A 13,056-nucleotide genomic window follows, 5' to 3' on the forward strand; every position below is an offset into this window, starting at 1 on the left:
TATTACATTTAAAGCAAGAGCATAGAGCAAGGTGATAGAAGTTGGTCCTGCTCTGTGTCTACAAATCTACAGCAATCTTGGATTTAACTGGCTTTCCCCACAAAGCAAGGGATTTTTGGAATTTCTGCACACTTTCGGCAATAGTTCATCATATACTTTAGCCTCCAATCCCTTAATCATCCTCGTTGCTTTTCTGTGCACCCTTTCTAAAGACTCAACAACTTTTTAAAATTGTGGTAATCAAAACTGGATGCAGTATTCCAAGTGTGGTCTTATGAAAGCAGTATAAAGTAGAAATAACACTTCACATGGCCTTGATACTATCCCTCTGCCAATCTGCACTTGGGAGACTAGACAAGCAAATGGAGAAACCTTAACTTTAGTAATGATGGAATTAGAAAAGAGCCAATGCCATCATCAGTCCTCCATTTCTTAATTAACTTGACACCCAGGCAGCTGTATTTCTCACATATAGTATAATGCTGACATGGGGTTACCAGATCTACATTGCAAATATCCAGACAATCATTAGATGGCAGCAAAGAAATTTCCAGAAATTCCAATCCTGGAAGCTTGACGTGATATTCTTATGTTACAGGATTTCTTCCACAGGTTAAACATGGTAAATTCCTCCATTGTCAGGGAAAATCTTTGCTGGTCTTTTAGGCTGAATATGATCTGATTCTCTTAATATAGCCGGACGGTCCCTGGTGCAGCAGAAACCGAGTAAAAATCAGAAGAGTAAACACAAGACAGTCCTTGAGTTCTGCCTCCTTCCCCTATGCTAGACTTTATCCAGATTGTGGCTAATCTTGAATATGGGTCTTTACAAAATCTGCATTTCACTACATCATCCTGCATAGAAGCCACTGTTACAATTCTCCCTACATCCCCTTTCCTCCTGAAGAATTGGATCTGCTTCATCGGGAATCGGCTTTTTGCCCTCTCAAAAAGGAGCTGTGTGTGTTTCTTTAGCCTGCAAATCCCTCCCTTTCTCATTTTTCTTCCTTACTGCAGCATCTCTACATCACTCGCGCCTGCCCATCCCAGCCTTCGATTCCAGCACGGCTATTGCTGTCCTTGCTTCTCCCCATCATCATGCTGGACATATTCATTCTCATGTTTTTTGCCATTATAGGGCTGGTCGTTTTATCATATATCATCTACATGCTGTAACATGTCCAGCCACAACCCTTCTGCCACCAACAGCCTGTGAAGGACAGCCAAGCCAGGAAGCAGGTTTTTCCCCCCCTCCCTATTTAATGCAGTTGTTTCAGCAATGTTGCAGGTGGGAATTGTCACTCTGGTTCATAACATAGCTTTAAAATTGGCATTGAATTTTTCTTTTATGTTTGTGATAGGGCGCGGGATGGTCAACTGAAGTGTTAACAATACGATTTGAAAAATATATCTTCTTCAAGATGGATCATGCATGCTGAGCAAAATGTGTTTTTTTAAACAATATTTCGCTTTTGTTATGTAAACATAACATTAAGGTCCAAGAATCACCCTTTTTCAGGATTTCAGGATGCTTGTTTACAATTGTGTTAGTTTTAGAACAAAAGAAGGAACAAAGGTTAGACAATGTCTTTCAGAATTTGCAGGTTTAAGTATTTGAGGGGGAAGGGGTGCTTGCCTTTAACAAATGACTGAAGGCTTGATATTCTTTACTAAGTAGTATTATTTGCATTTCTATCCATATTTTTCTATTCTCCTTTTTCTGTCTTGCTTCATTCCCTTTGTTTTTAAATGTAAATTTTCTCCAGACAGGAGCAGCATCTGTCCCTGGATTATTTCCATGTTTACATCTCAGCAGCATGGTCTTCCAGAGCATTCTGGAAAAAAATTTAACCCTTGCAAAACTCCCTGACAAAGAGAAGAATGATTTAGCTAAATGCTGAAACTGTATCCTAAGACTGAGTTGGAAGTGCATGGGAGGAACAAGAGGCAAGGAAAATGAAATGAACGAAAGAAAGCAGAGAGTAAGAATTCTAATGAAATGATCCTAAAACAGTGGAGGGGAAGAATCTGCTTTCTAAAGAAAAAAGTTGTGTTTCTGCATATCTAGATATACAATCTTCAGTGATATTAAGTTCTAAAATGCAGGATTCTGAAAGCATCAGACTGCAGAGAAAGGGGTTGGGAGAGCAAGAAGACTGATGTGCCTTCTGAATTACATTTAATGTTTGCCATGCTAAACATTACATTTCTCAAGACATAAAAGGCAATTATGTACATGCTATCTAGTAATTACACAGTATTTTCAAAACGTCATATTTATCTCTGTATGGAAGTTCGGGCATATCTGAAAATGCAGCCTCATTCTATGGATCAGCATGGTGTTTTGTTTTGTTTTTTGCTTTTTTAAAAAACAAAACTTTCCAGAAAATAATTGGTTTATAATGGGTTGTTTTCTCTACTAATATCATCATGCTAAATATGTCACTGCAGAGGAATCAAAAAGCAAACTCTAGCATATTAATAATTTTCACTATCATTATCAAACTATAACAATTATTTATGTAATTTTATAATACTGTAAGAAAACCAATTTTTTGTAACAAAATATTAATTATATTTCCTATATGAATCAAGGAAACTTCCCACAGGGATAAAATAAAAATCTGTTAAAAATAATAATAAAAAGATGAACTGCTTATGTGAAACTGTCCTTGAAGAATAGGTTATTAACTATTTTTTATTTTAGTATTTCTCAACTTTGGCAATTTGAAGATAAATGAATTTCAACTCTCAGAATTCCCCAGCAAGTCCATACATCTTAAAGCTGCCAAGTTTGAGAAACAGTGTTCTGTTCTAGGATCCTTGGAAAAGAATGCCAGCAACTATAATCATTCTCCCTTTCAGCTGCAAAAAAGAATTTTTCCACAAAAAATTGTTTTGCTATTCTTACCTGATACTGGGGACAAAAAGAGATGTTCTGGGAAATGCATCTTGGGTGCTGCCAGGATGGGCTAAATCCAAAGTTTTTTTATTTCCCTAGGAAATAAAAAGCAACATGGAAATACAAACTGGAAGAGGTGGGGGAGAAAAGAGTGAGGGAAACACTTGGCCAATGTAATTCCAGCTGATTTTAGGTGATTCTACTTTTACCTTGTACTTTTTTTTGTCCCATCACCATAGAATAATTCTGCCTGTTGATATTAGAATCTAAATGTGCATTCAAAATATGCAGTTTTCTATTTATATCAAGATATGGGATAGGATGTGGTTTTAATGTGAAAAATAATCTGAAAAATAAGGGGGAGGGGAACCTGGCAGGAAATAATGTCTTTTTCCCACCTATACCAGTTGTGGGTTTCAAAGTTTTTTACTACCGGTTCTGTGGGAATGGCGTGGCCTGGCTTGGTGGGTGTGGCAGGGGAAGGGTACTGCAAAATCCCCATTTCCTCCTGATCAGCTGGGATTTGGGAGGCAGAGAATAGATGGGGGCAGGGGCAGTCAGAATTTTTACTACTGGTTCTCTGACCTACTCAATATTTTCGCTACCGATTCTCCAAAACTGGTCAAAACCTGCTAAAACCCACCTCTAACCTACACTCAAAATAATTTTAGGAATATTCATTTCTTGAATATTACTTTAAGTATAGCCTTTTAAGTAACCTAGAAAATTTATTGCTCTAAAATGAGGGTGAGGGTGAGTGATCTGCCTGCCACAGAGTTCCCTTCCCTCCAATTAGAATGGAGTACTAATTAGAGATTTTGTATAATTATTCCATTCATTGTAGACATTTCTCATCCAAAAATCCAGTGCAATGCTCAATGCCTCAGTTGCTAAAAAAATAAATAAATAGGAGAGACATATGCGCCTCTCCTATTAGAGACGTGCAGTTTCAACTTCTCAAGTGCTGGGCTAATAGAGGCAGAATAGAATAATAGAGTTGCAAGGGACCTTTGGCAGGGGTGAAATCCAGCAGGTTCTGACAGGTTTTGGAGAACCGACAGCGGAAATTTTGAGTAGTTCGGAGAACCGGCAAATACCACCTGTGACTGGCCCCAGAGTGGGGTGGGAATAGAGATTTTTGCAATATCCTTCCCCTACGAGTAAGGAGGGAATGGGGATTTTACAATATCCTTCCCCTGCCATGCCTACCAAGCCACACCATGCCCACCAAGCCACGCCCACGGGACTGGTAGTAAAAAAAATTGGATTTCACCACTGACCTTGGGGTCTTCTAGTACCTGCTCAAGGAGGAGACCCTATACTATTTCAGACAAATGGCTGTCCAATCTCTTCTTAAAAACCTTCAGTGATGAAGCACCTCCAACTTCTGAAGGCAAGCTGTTCCACTGGTTAATTGTTCTCACTGTTACAAAATTTCTCCTTAGTTCTACGTTGCTTCTCTCCTTGATTAATTTCCATCCATTGCTTCTTGCCTTGTCTTCTGGTGCTTTGGAGAATAGGTTGACTTTCTCTTCTTTGTGGCAGCCCTTTAAATATTGGAACACTGTTATCATGTCACTCATAGTCCTTCCTTTCACTAGACTACTGAATTCCTGCAACTTTTCTTCAAATATTTTAGCTCCAGTCCCATTATAAATTTTGATGCTCCACTCTGCACTCTTTCCAGAGTCTCAAAATCTTTTTTATATTACAGTGACCAAAATTGGATGCACTATTTCAAGTGTAGCCTTGCCAAGACATTATAAAGTGGTACTAACATTTTATGTAATCTTGATTCTGTCTCTGTTAATGCAATATAGGATTACATTGGCTTTTTTGGCAACTGCAGCACACTGTTGGCTCATCTGTAAGTGACTGTCCACTAGGGCTCCAAGATCCCTGTTGCAGTTACTGCTGTTAAGCCAGGTTTCTCCTATTCTGTACCTTTACATTTTCTTTTTCTTGCTTAAATGTAAATTTTTACTTTTCTCTACATTGAATTTCATTTTGTTAGATATAGCCCAGTGTTCAAGTCTGTCAAGATCCTTCTGTATCTTGAGACTATTTTCTGGGGTGTTGGCTATTCCTGTCAGCTTGATGTTGTCTGCAAATTTGATGTGTTTCCCTTCTGTTCCCTTATCTAAACTGTTTATGAAAATATCTGCAACTCCACTAAAATGATAAAAAATGCTTTGTAAATAGAATAAAGGCCTTTGCCCACTGCCACATTTTCTGCCATTTTAAGTATGGTTGCTATTTTTTCTTATTAAATTGTCAAAATGTCTATACTGGCATAACATTGGCTGTCTTCATTTTTGCTCTCTCATGTTCCTATTGCCTCTATTCTGGTTTGCTACCAAATGGAATTTTGCTGCATTATACAAAGGAGTTCATTTTACCATCTGGCTTTTCTGTCCTTTCCCATTTTGGGTATTGCTAGTTGATGGGAAGTATCTACCAATCCTGACATGATTCACATTTTTTGGGGGGGGTGGGGGAGAAGAATAGTTTGGAGAAATAGCATGTTTTAATAGCTCGCTCAAACTACACTGTCATTTTTAAAAAAAAATTTATATGCCGCCCTATTTCCAAGGACTCAGGGCGGCTCACAATGGTAAAGATGCACAGTTCCTCATTAAAAGACAATATAAAATTAAAATTCCAATTTAAAACAATTTAAAATTCATTAAGAAACCCCCCATCAGTCCAGACTGCGGAACAACCAGGTCTTCAAATCGCGGCGGAATGAGTGACGGTCAGGGGCCATCCGAGCTCCAAAGGAAGTTGGTTCCAGAGGGTGGGTGCGCCCACAGAGAAAGCTCTTCCCCTGGGGGTCACCAGCCAACACTATCTGGCCAATGGCACCCTGAGGAAGCCCTGTCTGTGGAAACGCACTGGGCGATTGGGAATTGTCACTGGCTGCAGGGGGTCCGACAAATATCCCGGGCCTAGGCCATGAAGGGCTTTGTAGGTAATAACCAGCACCTTGAACCTCACCTGAAGGGCAACCGGTAACCAATGCAAGTCACGCAGGAGGGTGTAACATGGGAGTGTCGGGACACTCTCATCACAACCCGCGCGGCCGCATTCTGCACCAGCTGAAGCCTTTGCGTGGTTTTCAAGGGCAGCCCTAGGTAGAGAGCATTGCAGTAGTCAAGGTGGGAGGTGACCAGCGCATGAGTAATGGTACATAGGGCATCTTGGTCCAAGTAAGGGCGCCACTGGCGCACAAGGTGGACTTGAGCAAATGCCCCCCTGGTCACGGTCATTACATGATCTTCCAGAGACAACCGTGAATCCAGGAGGACACCCAAGTTGCGAGCCCTATCCACAGGGGGTAACACCTCATCCCCGGTGGTCAACGATGAAATATCTCAATTGGACCAAGATGCTGGTACCCACAGCCACTTGGTTTTGGTGGGGTTGAGTCGGAGCCTGTTCCTCCCCGTCCAGGTCCGTACCACTTCCAGGCAGCGGGACATCACGTCATGTTCCTCCTGTAAGTGTATCACTGTCTATCTAACTATAAGCCCATTGGGGTTAGTGATTTTGAAGAAGGCATGTTTTGGACCACTTGACTGGATGCCAAGAGCACAGGAACTGCCATTGGTTGCTCTCAGCCTAAGAGTAAAAACAGGAGTTTAACATTAGGTAGCGAAGGATGACTACACTGCCTTGCTAATGGATTGAGGCAACATGATGGGGATGTTATGGAGACTCAGCAGAATAAAGATGGTGGCAGGAGAAGTCTCATTGCAGCCAAGTGGGCAAAGTCTCTCAATTCATGCATTGGTTTTGCACAATGTGTTTTATAGAGTAGGCTTTATTTTAGATTGGGTAGTTTGTGGCTCAGTAGGTGCTAGAATCCAGCTGTTGTCCTTGCACATGGGATAAACCAGGCAATCATGCTAAGCCAAATAGGGCTAATTTGGGAGGCATAGTATAGAACTGTATATGTATTCTGTTCCCTTGGTTTTGACACTGAGCGTGAACCACACATTAGGTTTATTTATTTATTTAGTCAAATTTATACAGCAATTCATCTGAACAGCAGACATGAAATTCATGACTCATAATAACCACAGGAGCCAGAGCTTTACTACTTTGTAGACTTATAATGAGCAAATCAAGTAGTCACCATCATGTGCTAACAGCATGACAAGAGCGGAATTTATAGACGTTTCTCTGCCATCTTAGAAGTTCCTGTGTGGTAGATACTGTGATTTCTACTAGCATATTTATCCAGAAGTTTGCCAAATTATGGTAATTAGAATAGAATCTTCCAAAGTGTACAAACTTCCAAAGTGATGCTGCTTCTATGTTTTAAATCAGCGTTCCCCAGCATGCATGCGCACACACAACTCAACTTACACAACTTGAGCTGCATGCCTGAGTACGCCGGCCCGCTGCTGGTGCAAGTCAAGGCCTAGTTCTGAATAGGTCACAGCCCGGTAGGGGGCCTCTATCTGGGGTTTAGGGACCCTTGTTTTAAATACATAAGGTATTACTTGTCAAAATACTAGTAATACTTTTAATTTATGAATTTTGATCTACAAAGCAAAAAGAAATTGAGAACTAGCAGGGAAACTCAACAAAAAGCTTCTAATGCAAGGGTGTCAAACTCAAGGCCCATGGGCCAGATCTGGCCTGTGGGGTGCTTAGATCCGGCCCAAGGGAAGGACCAGCTTGCAGTGCTTCTGCCAGCAAAAATGGAGCTAGATATTTTATTTTTGGTCCCATACCATGAATACAAAAAGAAAACATTCCAGTATGATGCCAAAGACATCTAAAACTCTAGTTTGCAGGTGAGAAAGCTCTTGCTATTCAGATATTGTTGGATATTTCCCTTCAGTTCTAGTTAGGATGCCCAGTGGTAGGAAATACTGAAACCTGAATTTCCAAAAGTCTACAAACTCTCTTCCCCTTTTATCTGAGAACCTATAATTACATTCTCAATTGGAAATTAGCATTGGCTGCTAATTAGAGAAGATCTAATTAGCAGCCTATTCATATTCCAGGGCACAGAAATGGGCCAGGTCAATATTTGAATGGATTCTTTCTGCATACTGAATATTCATTTTTAAGAGAGCCAGTTTGGTGAAATGATGAAGATGCTGGCCTAGAAACGAGGAGACTTTCAGTTCTAGTCCTACCTTAGGCATAAAAGCCTAGTCTGCTGGGTGACTGGGATCAGTCACTCTTGGCCCAATCCTCACAGGGTTGTTGTTGTAGGGAAGATAGGAGGTGGGAGGAGTAACATATGTTTACTGTCTTGAGATACTTATAAAGTAAAAAGGTGGGATAAAAATTAAATAAATTTATTTTGGTAAATGAAAGGCTGTGTCAATAAAATTCAAAAATATCTAATTTCTTTAAATTACTGGCTGCTCTCTTAGCAGTTCCAAGATAATTGCTTATTATTTCTCCATGAGTGTGTGGTAAACCCACACCTAGAATCCTGTGCTTTCCCCATACTTTCTTCATGTGTTAGATTTTTAAGTGTTTAGTAACACCACTGGTTATCTCTGGGATGATGCTGGTTCCTCTCTTCTTTCATTTTTTCATTGATGAGTCTTCATGGGCTTCAAAAGCTAGAGATTACCATGATTGAGCTAATGGCTCAGTTTGCACAGCACAGTCCATGATTAACTTTATCCTTACCTCTTTAGCTCATGCCCTACCCTTCCCTTTGCTTCCTGCCAAACGTAGCAATTTTCCCTGGCTAGGTACCAACCAAGAGCACATTGTAGGAGGAGAGTTGTGTTTTTCTTTCATGGGCTGCAGCTGACTTCATCAAATACATATAAATGAGAAATTAGAACTTTTAATAACATTTGTTAATCAGAAAAGATGCTACCAGATTCCTGATTGTGTTATTGTATTCTTGTGTAGAAAGAATATACAAGAAGTGCATTCCTTGTTCTTTAATTTTCTTCTTTGTGGATAGACTACTACCAGTTTTAAATGATTCACTAGGGATCCTTATTCTTTTCCTTTATCCATGCAAATCAGGGCATTATACTCCTGTTTTACTTTCAGGTTTGTGAAACACAATTGTTGGCTTAGTGATGGACTAATTGTCAATACTCAGGCAAATAGATCCATTTAGCCAATTATTTTAATTTCATATCAGAGGAAAATATTATCCCAAACATAACCCTATATAACCCTAACCTGTTAGACTTACCCAAATATCTATGTGTCCCATAGAGTTTTTGTTAACTAAAATGTTCATGTATTAATACTGAGAATACATAGCTAAAATTTCTTAATCTTAGCTAAACCTGTGCCCCTCTTTCTTTTTTCCTTCCATCAATTATGCCAACAAGCAACTTTTGTTCATACCACAGGAGAAAAGTGCCTGTTTGCCCCTGTAAAAGTGGCTAGTGAGATAGGGTTAGAGTTGCAGGGGGAGGGCATCCAAGATGTAATTGCTGTATCATCCCTACCATTGAAGTCAGTAATAGAGGACAAATTAAAAGCTGGCACCAGAAAGCAACCAAAGGGATGAAACAGGTAGATCACTGAAGACCTTTGAGAATTCCATCTATTCCCTTAAAAGCAGCTCTGCCCTGGGTCACATGAGGGGAAGGGCTTAAGAGCAGGATTTCCCCCTCCCCTTCTTTTTTGTAGCCTGCAGCTGAACTCATCCCATTTCAAAATTTAATTTTGTTTTGTCAAATTCTCTCACCACACCAAATACCCATTCTGTTTTCAGCACAGAGTTACTGTGCTGGACTGGCAGACTCCCAAGGCCCTTTTTGTAATGTTGTGCAAATGTGCATCCCTGGCAAATCCGCAAAAGGCGTTCCCACTGTCTTTTGCTCTTTGCTGATCTGAGTTGAGCCAAGCCAGACACAGGAAGGATCATTTCCTCAGGCCTAAAGTCTTCCTTCCTCACCTCCCCACCCCCATCTCATCCCAAGTGACATGCAGGCCTTTGGACTTGAAGCTCTTAGGGGAGTCTCCTTTTCAGAGGCCAATGCATGAACCTTCATTTAACATTTCAGTAGCAAGCCAAAGAGGCTGCACTTGTGGGCATCTTTCTTTGCTCTGCTGAACATGACCTGGACTTTGGCTTCAGTGTTTTTTCTGGGATGGCCTCACTGCCCCTTGGGATTGTCTTGTTAACTGCTTTATTATTGCTAGATCCTTGATTATGCATTCTTCACGCTTTCTTTTTGTTTTACATAACTTAATACCTTATATGCAATCCCACCTGACATTGTGTCTTCCCCAAACACAAATAATACACTTAAAAATAATATTTAGTAAAAACTTTGAGATAGTTCATAAATAGCAACATTATCTTAGATTTATATTGTATGCCTGTGTGTATATGCATATTTATATAATTTGTTAAAAATAAATTGATCTTGAAATATATTTTGATATTCAATCCTTTAATATTTTCACTTCACTAAAGCATGTAAACGAATATAAAATGACCAGTAATTCAAAGTCAGAATAATATGTGTAAGTTCTTTCAAAGCTTTTAATGGAAAACAGAACACATTTCCCCAATAATTGATGCAATGATGTTTAACCCAATCTGTATAATTGGTCAAAAAGTAGTTCTGTTTCAGAGAGAGAGAGTTTCAACTAAAATACCACTTTATAATGCCTTGGTAAGGCCACACTTGGATTTCCGTTTTGGTCACCACTATGTAAAAAAAAGATGCTGAGACTCTGGAAAGAGTGCAGAGAAGAGCAACCAAGATGATTAGGGGATGCGAGGCTAAAACATATAAAGAACAGTTGCTGGAACTGGGTATGTCTAGTCTGATGAAAAGGGGATGACATGACAGTGTTCCAATATCTCAGGGGCTGCCACAAAGAAGAGGGAGTCAAAACTATTCTCCAAAGCACCTGAAGGCAGAACAAGAAGTTATGGATGGAAACTAATCAAGGAAAGAAGCAACCAAAAACTAAGGATAAGTTTCATGACAGAACAATTAATCAGTGGAACAATTTGCCTCCAGCAGTTGTAAATGCTCCAACACTGGAAGTTTTAAAGAAGAGATTGGATAACCATTTGTCTGAAATGGTATAGGGTTTCCTGCCTAAGCAGGTGTTGGACTAGAAGACCTCCAAGGTCCCTTCCAAGGTCTATTCCATTCTATTCTATTCTAAAGTACTATAGTCAGAATACAGAACGAGTCCAGAACAATCTCAGAGGGCATCTGCTCAAGTCCTAGCAATCAGTGACCATGACATACATACCCACAAAAACACTACCCATGACTATTTTTAAAAGGTAATCAAGCAGGGTGGCTTTAAAAGAACTTATTTCACACTATTATCCTTGCTAGAGCGAAAATAAAGGATATGTTTTATTTATAATAAACATATTCCATTAATTGTTCCATTAATAATAATGATCATCAAAAAACTCCTAAGAATCACAAGGTAATATGAGGAATCCTTACATCATAAAAGTGTACTGTACATTTTTGTTAGCTTTCCTCTAAATTGGTGTTATTAGCCTTTTCTGGGGTTTAACTGCAATTTATTTTTATTTTAGCATTGATTACCCATTTGTTTTAATTGCTGTAGTTTATAAATTTTATTATGGACTATTATAGTATTTTATGTTGTTTAATCCATTGGATGTTATTCTTGTAAGCAACCAGGGGAAGGTTATTGTTTTTAAAAAAATATTCTTGAAATATTTTAAGTAAAGAAGTAACTTATCATGGAGACCAGAGAGAACACTTTAGAATGCACAAACTTTACTGTAGCACTTCTCATGTGGCTGGCTATCTGTTACTCGCCCAAGGCTACGACACCATGTACAGAGGACCAAAACACCTGATTCTGATTGGAAGCTACCCAGAGTTTGGGTTAAGATGAGAAACTACACAAATGCTTTAAATAAAATACAGGTAGTCCTCGACTTACAACAGTTCATTTAGTGACCAGAGTTACAACGGCACTGGAAAGAGTGACTGATGACCATTTTTCACACTTACCGCCATTATAGCATTCTCATGGTCACTTTGGATGCTTGGCAACTGGTTTATATTTATGATGATTATGTGATCCTCTTTTGTGACTTCTGACAAGCAAAGGCAATCATTGGTCTTCCCAGCTATCCTGTGGTGTGCTTTGAGGACCTCCCTCAAGAGTGATTTGAATATTATCTGCCTGACACAAAGGCATTACAGAAATGTCAACAGACTGCTGATCAGTAATGCCTGGGAGCTTTACTTTTAAAATCCTGAATGTGTTATTTTTAAAAAGTCAATGGGGAAGCCAGATTCACTTAATAACCAAGTTACTAACTTACTAACAAACAAGTTACTAACTGGAATGATTCGGTAACAACTGTGGCAAGAAAAGTCGTAAAATGAGGCAAAACTCACTTAATGAATGTCTCATTTAGTAACATAAATTTGGGGCTCAATTGTGGTTATAAGTTGAGGATAAAACATATAAATAATGTACCTGTATATAAATAAACAGAATTTTTTTCCTTACTACTGAAATTATATACTGAGCCTTAAGTACTAAGCCTTAGTACTAAGAGCCTTGGTACTACAGTGGTTTAATGCACCCTGTTATTAACACAGCTGCCTGCAATTTACTGCTGGTTCGAATCTCTCCAAGGCTCAAGGTTGACTCAGCCTTCCATCCTTTCTAAGGTAGGTTAAATGAGGACCCAGTTTGTGGGGGCAATAAGCTGACTTTGTATAAAATATACAAAAGTATGAAGGCTATTGCTTAGCGCACTGTAAGCCGCCCTGAGTCTCCGGAGAAGGGCGGCATATAAATCAAATTTTTAAAAAAAGGGATTGACAGCAGGGTTCTGTGGGAATTAGGCAGAAAATGAACTGAACAAGGTCTTTAATTATGCTTCATTTTAATAAATCTACAGTTTAAAAAATGGTTTAAAATACTTTTTCCTTTCTTGACAGAAATGAATATGTTACTCCCAAAGAGCTGTGGAAATGATTCTAAATCACAGTTTTTACAGCACAAAGGGAGATAAACTTTGCAAGTGGGCTGCTCAAAGGAAATCCTCTGAAGTGATGAACAGCTAGAAGTTACAGTGGCTTTAGTTTGTTTGAAGCAGATCATTTTTGTGTGGAAATATAACTACTGGCAGAAATCCAGAGAACCACTGCAAGGTAGCAAAGAGATTTTAAAAATAC

At 39.2% G+C, this 13,056-nt stretch overlaps 1 long non-coding RNA gene across 1 annotated transcript; it reads left to right on the plus strand.

The window, feature by feature from the left end:
• Positions 1–983: 983 nt before the first annotated feature.
• LOC117664475 (uncharacterized) lies at positions 984–5,186 on the plus strand. Its single transcript, XR_004591071.3, has 2 exons — positions 984–1,288; positions 1,767–5,186. It is a non-coding gene; the product is annotated as an uncharacterized LOC117664475 (long non-coding RNA).
• Positions 5,187–13,056: the final 7,870 nt, after the last annotated feature.

This window comes from Pantherophis guttatus, chromosome 4 (genome assembly GCF_059756535.1).
Source record: "Pantherophis guttatus breed Tessera chromosome 4, ASM5975653v1, whole genome shotgun sequence".
Taxonomy (NCBI): Eukaryota; Metazoa; Chordata; class Lepidosauria; order Squamata; family Colubridae; genus Pantherophis; species Pantherophis guttatus.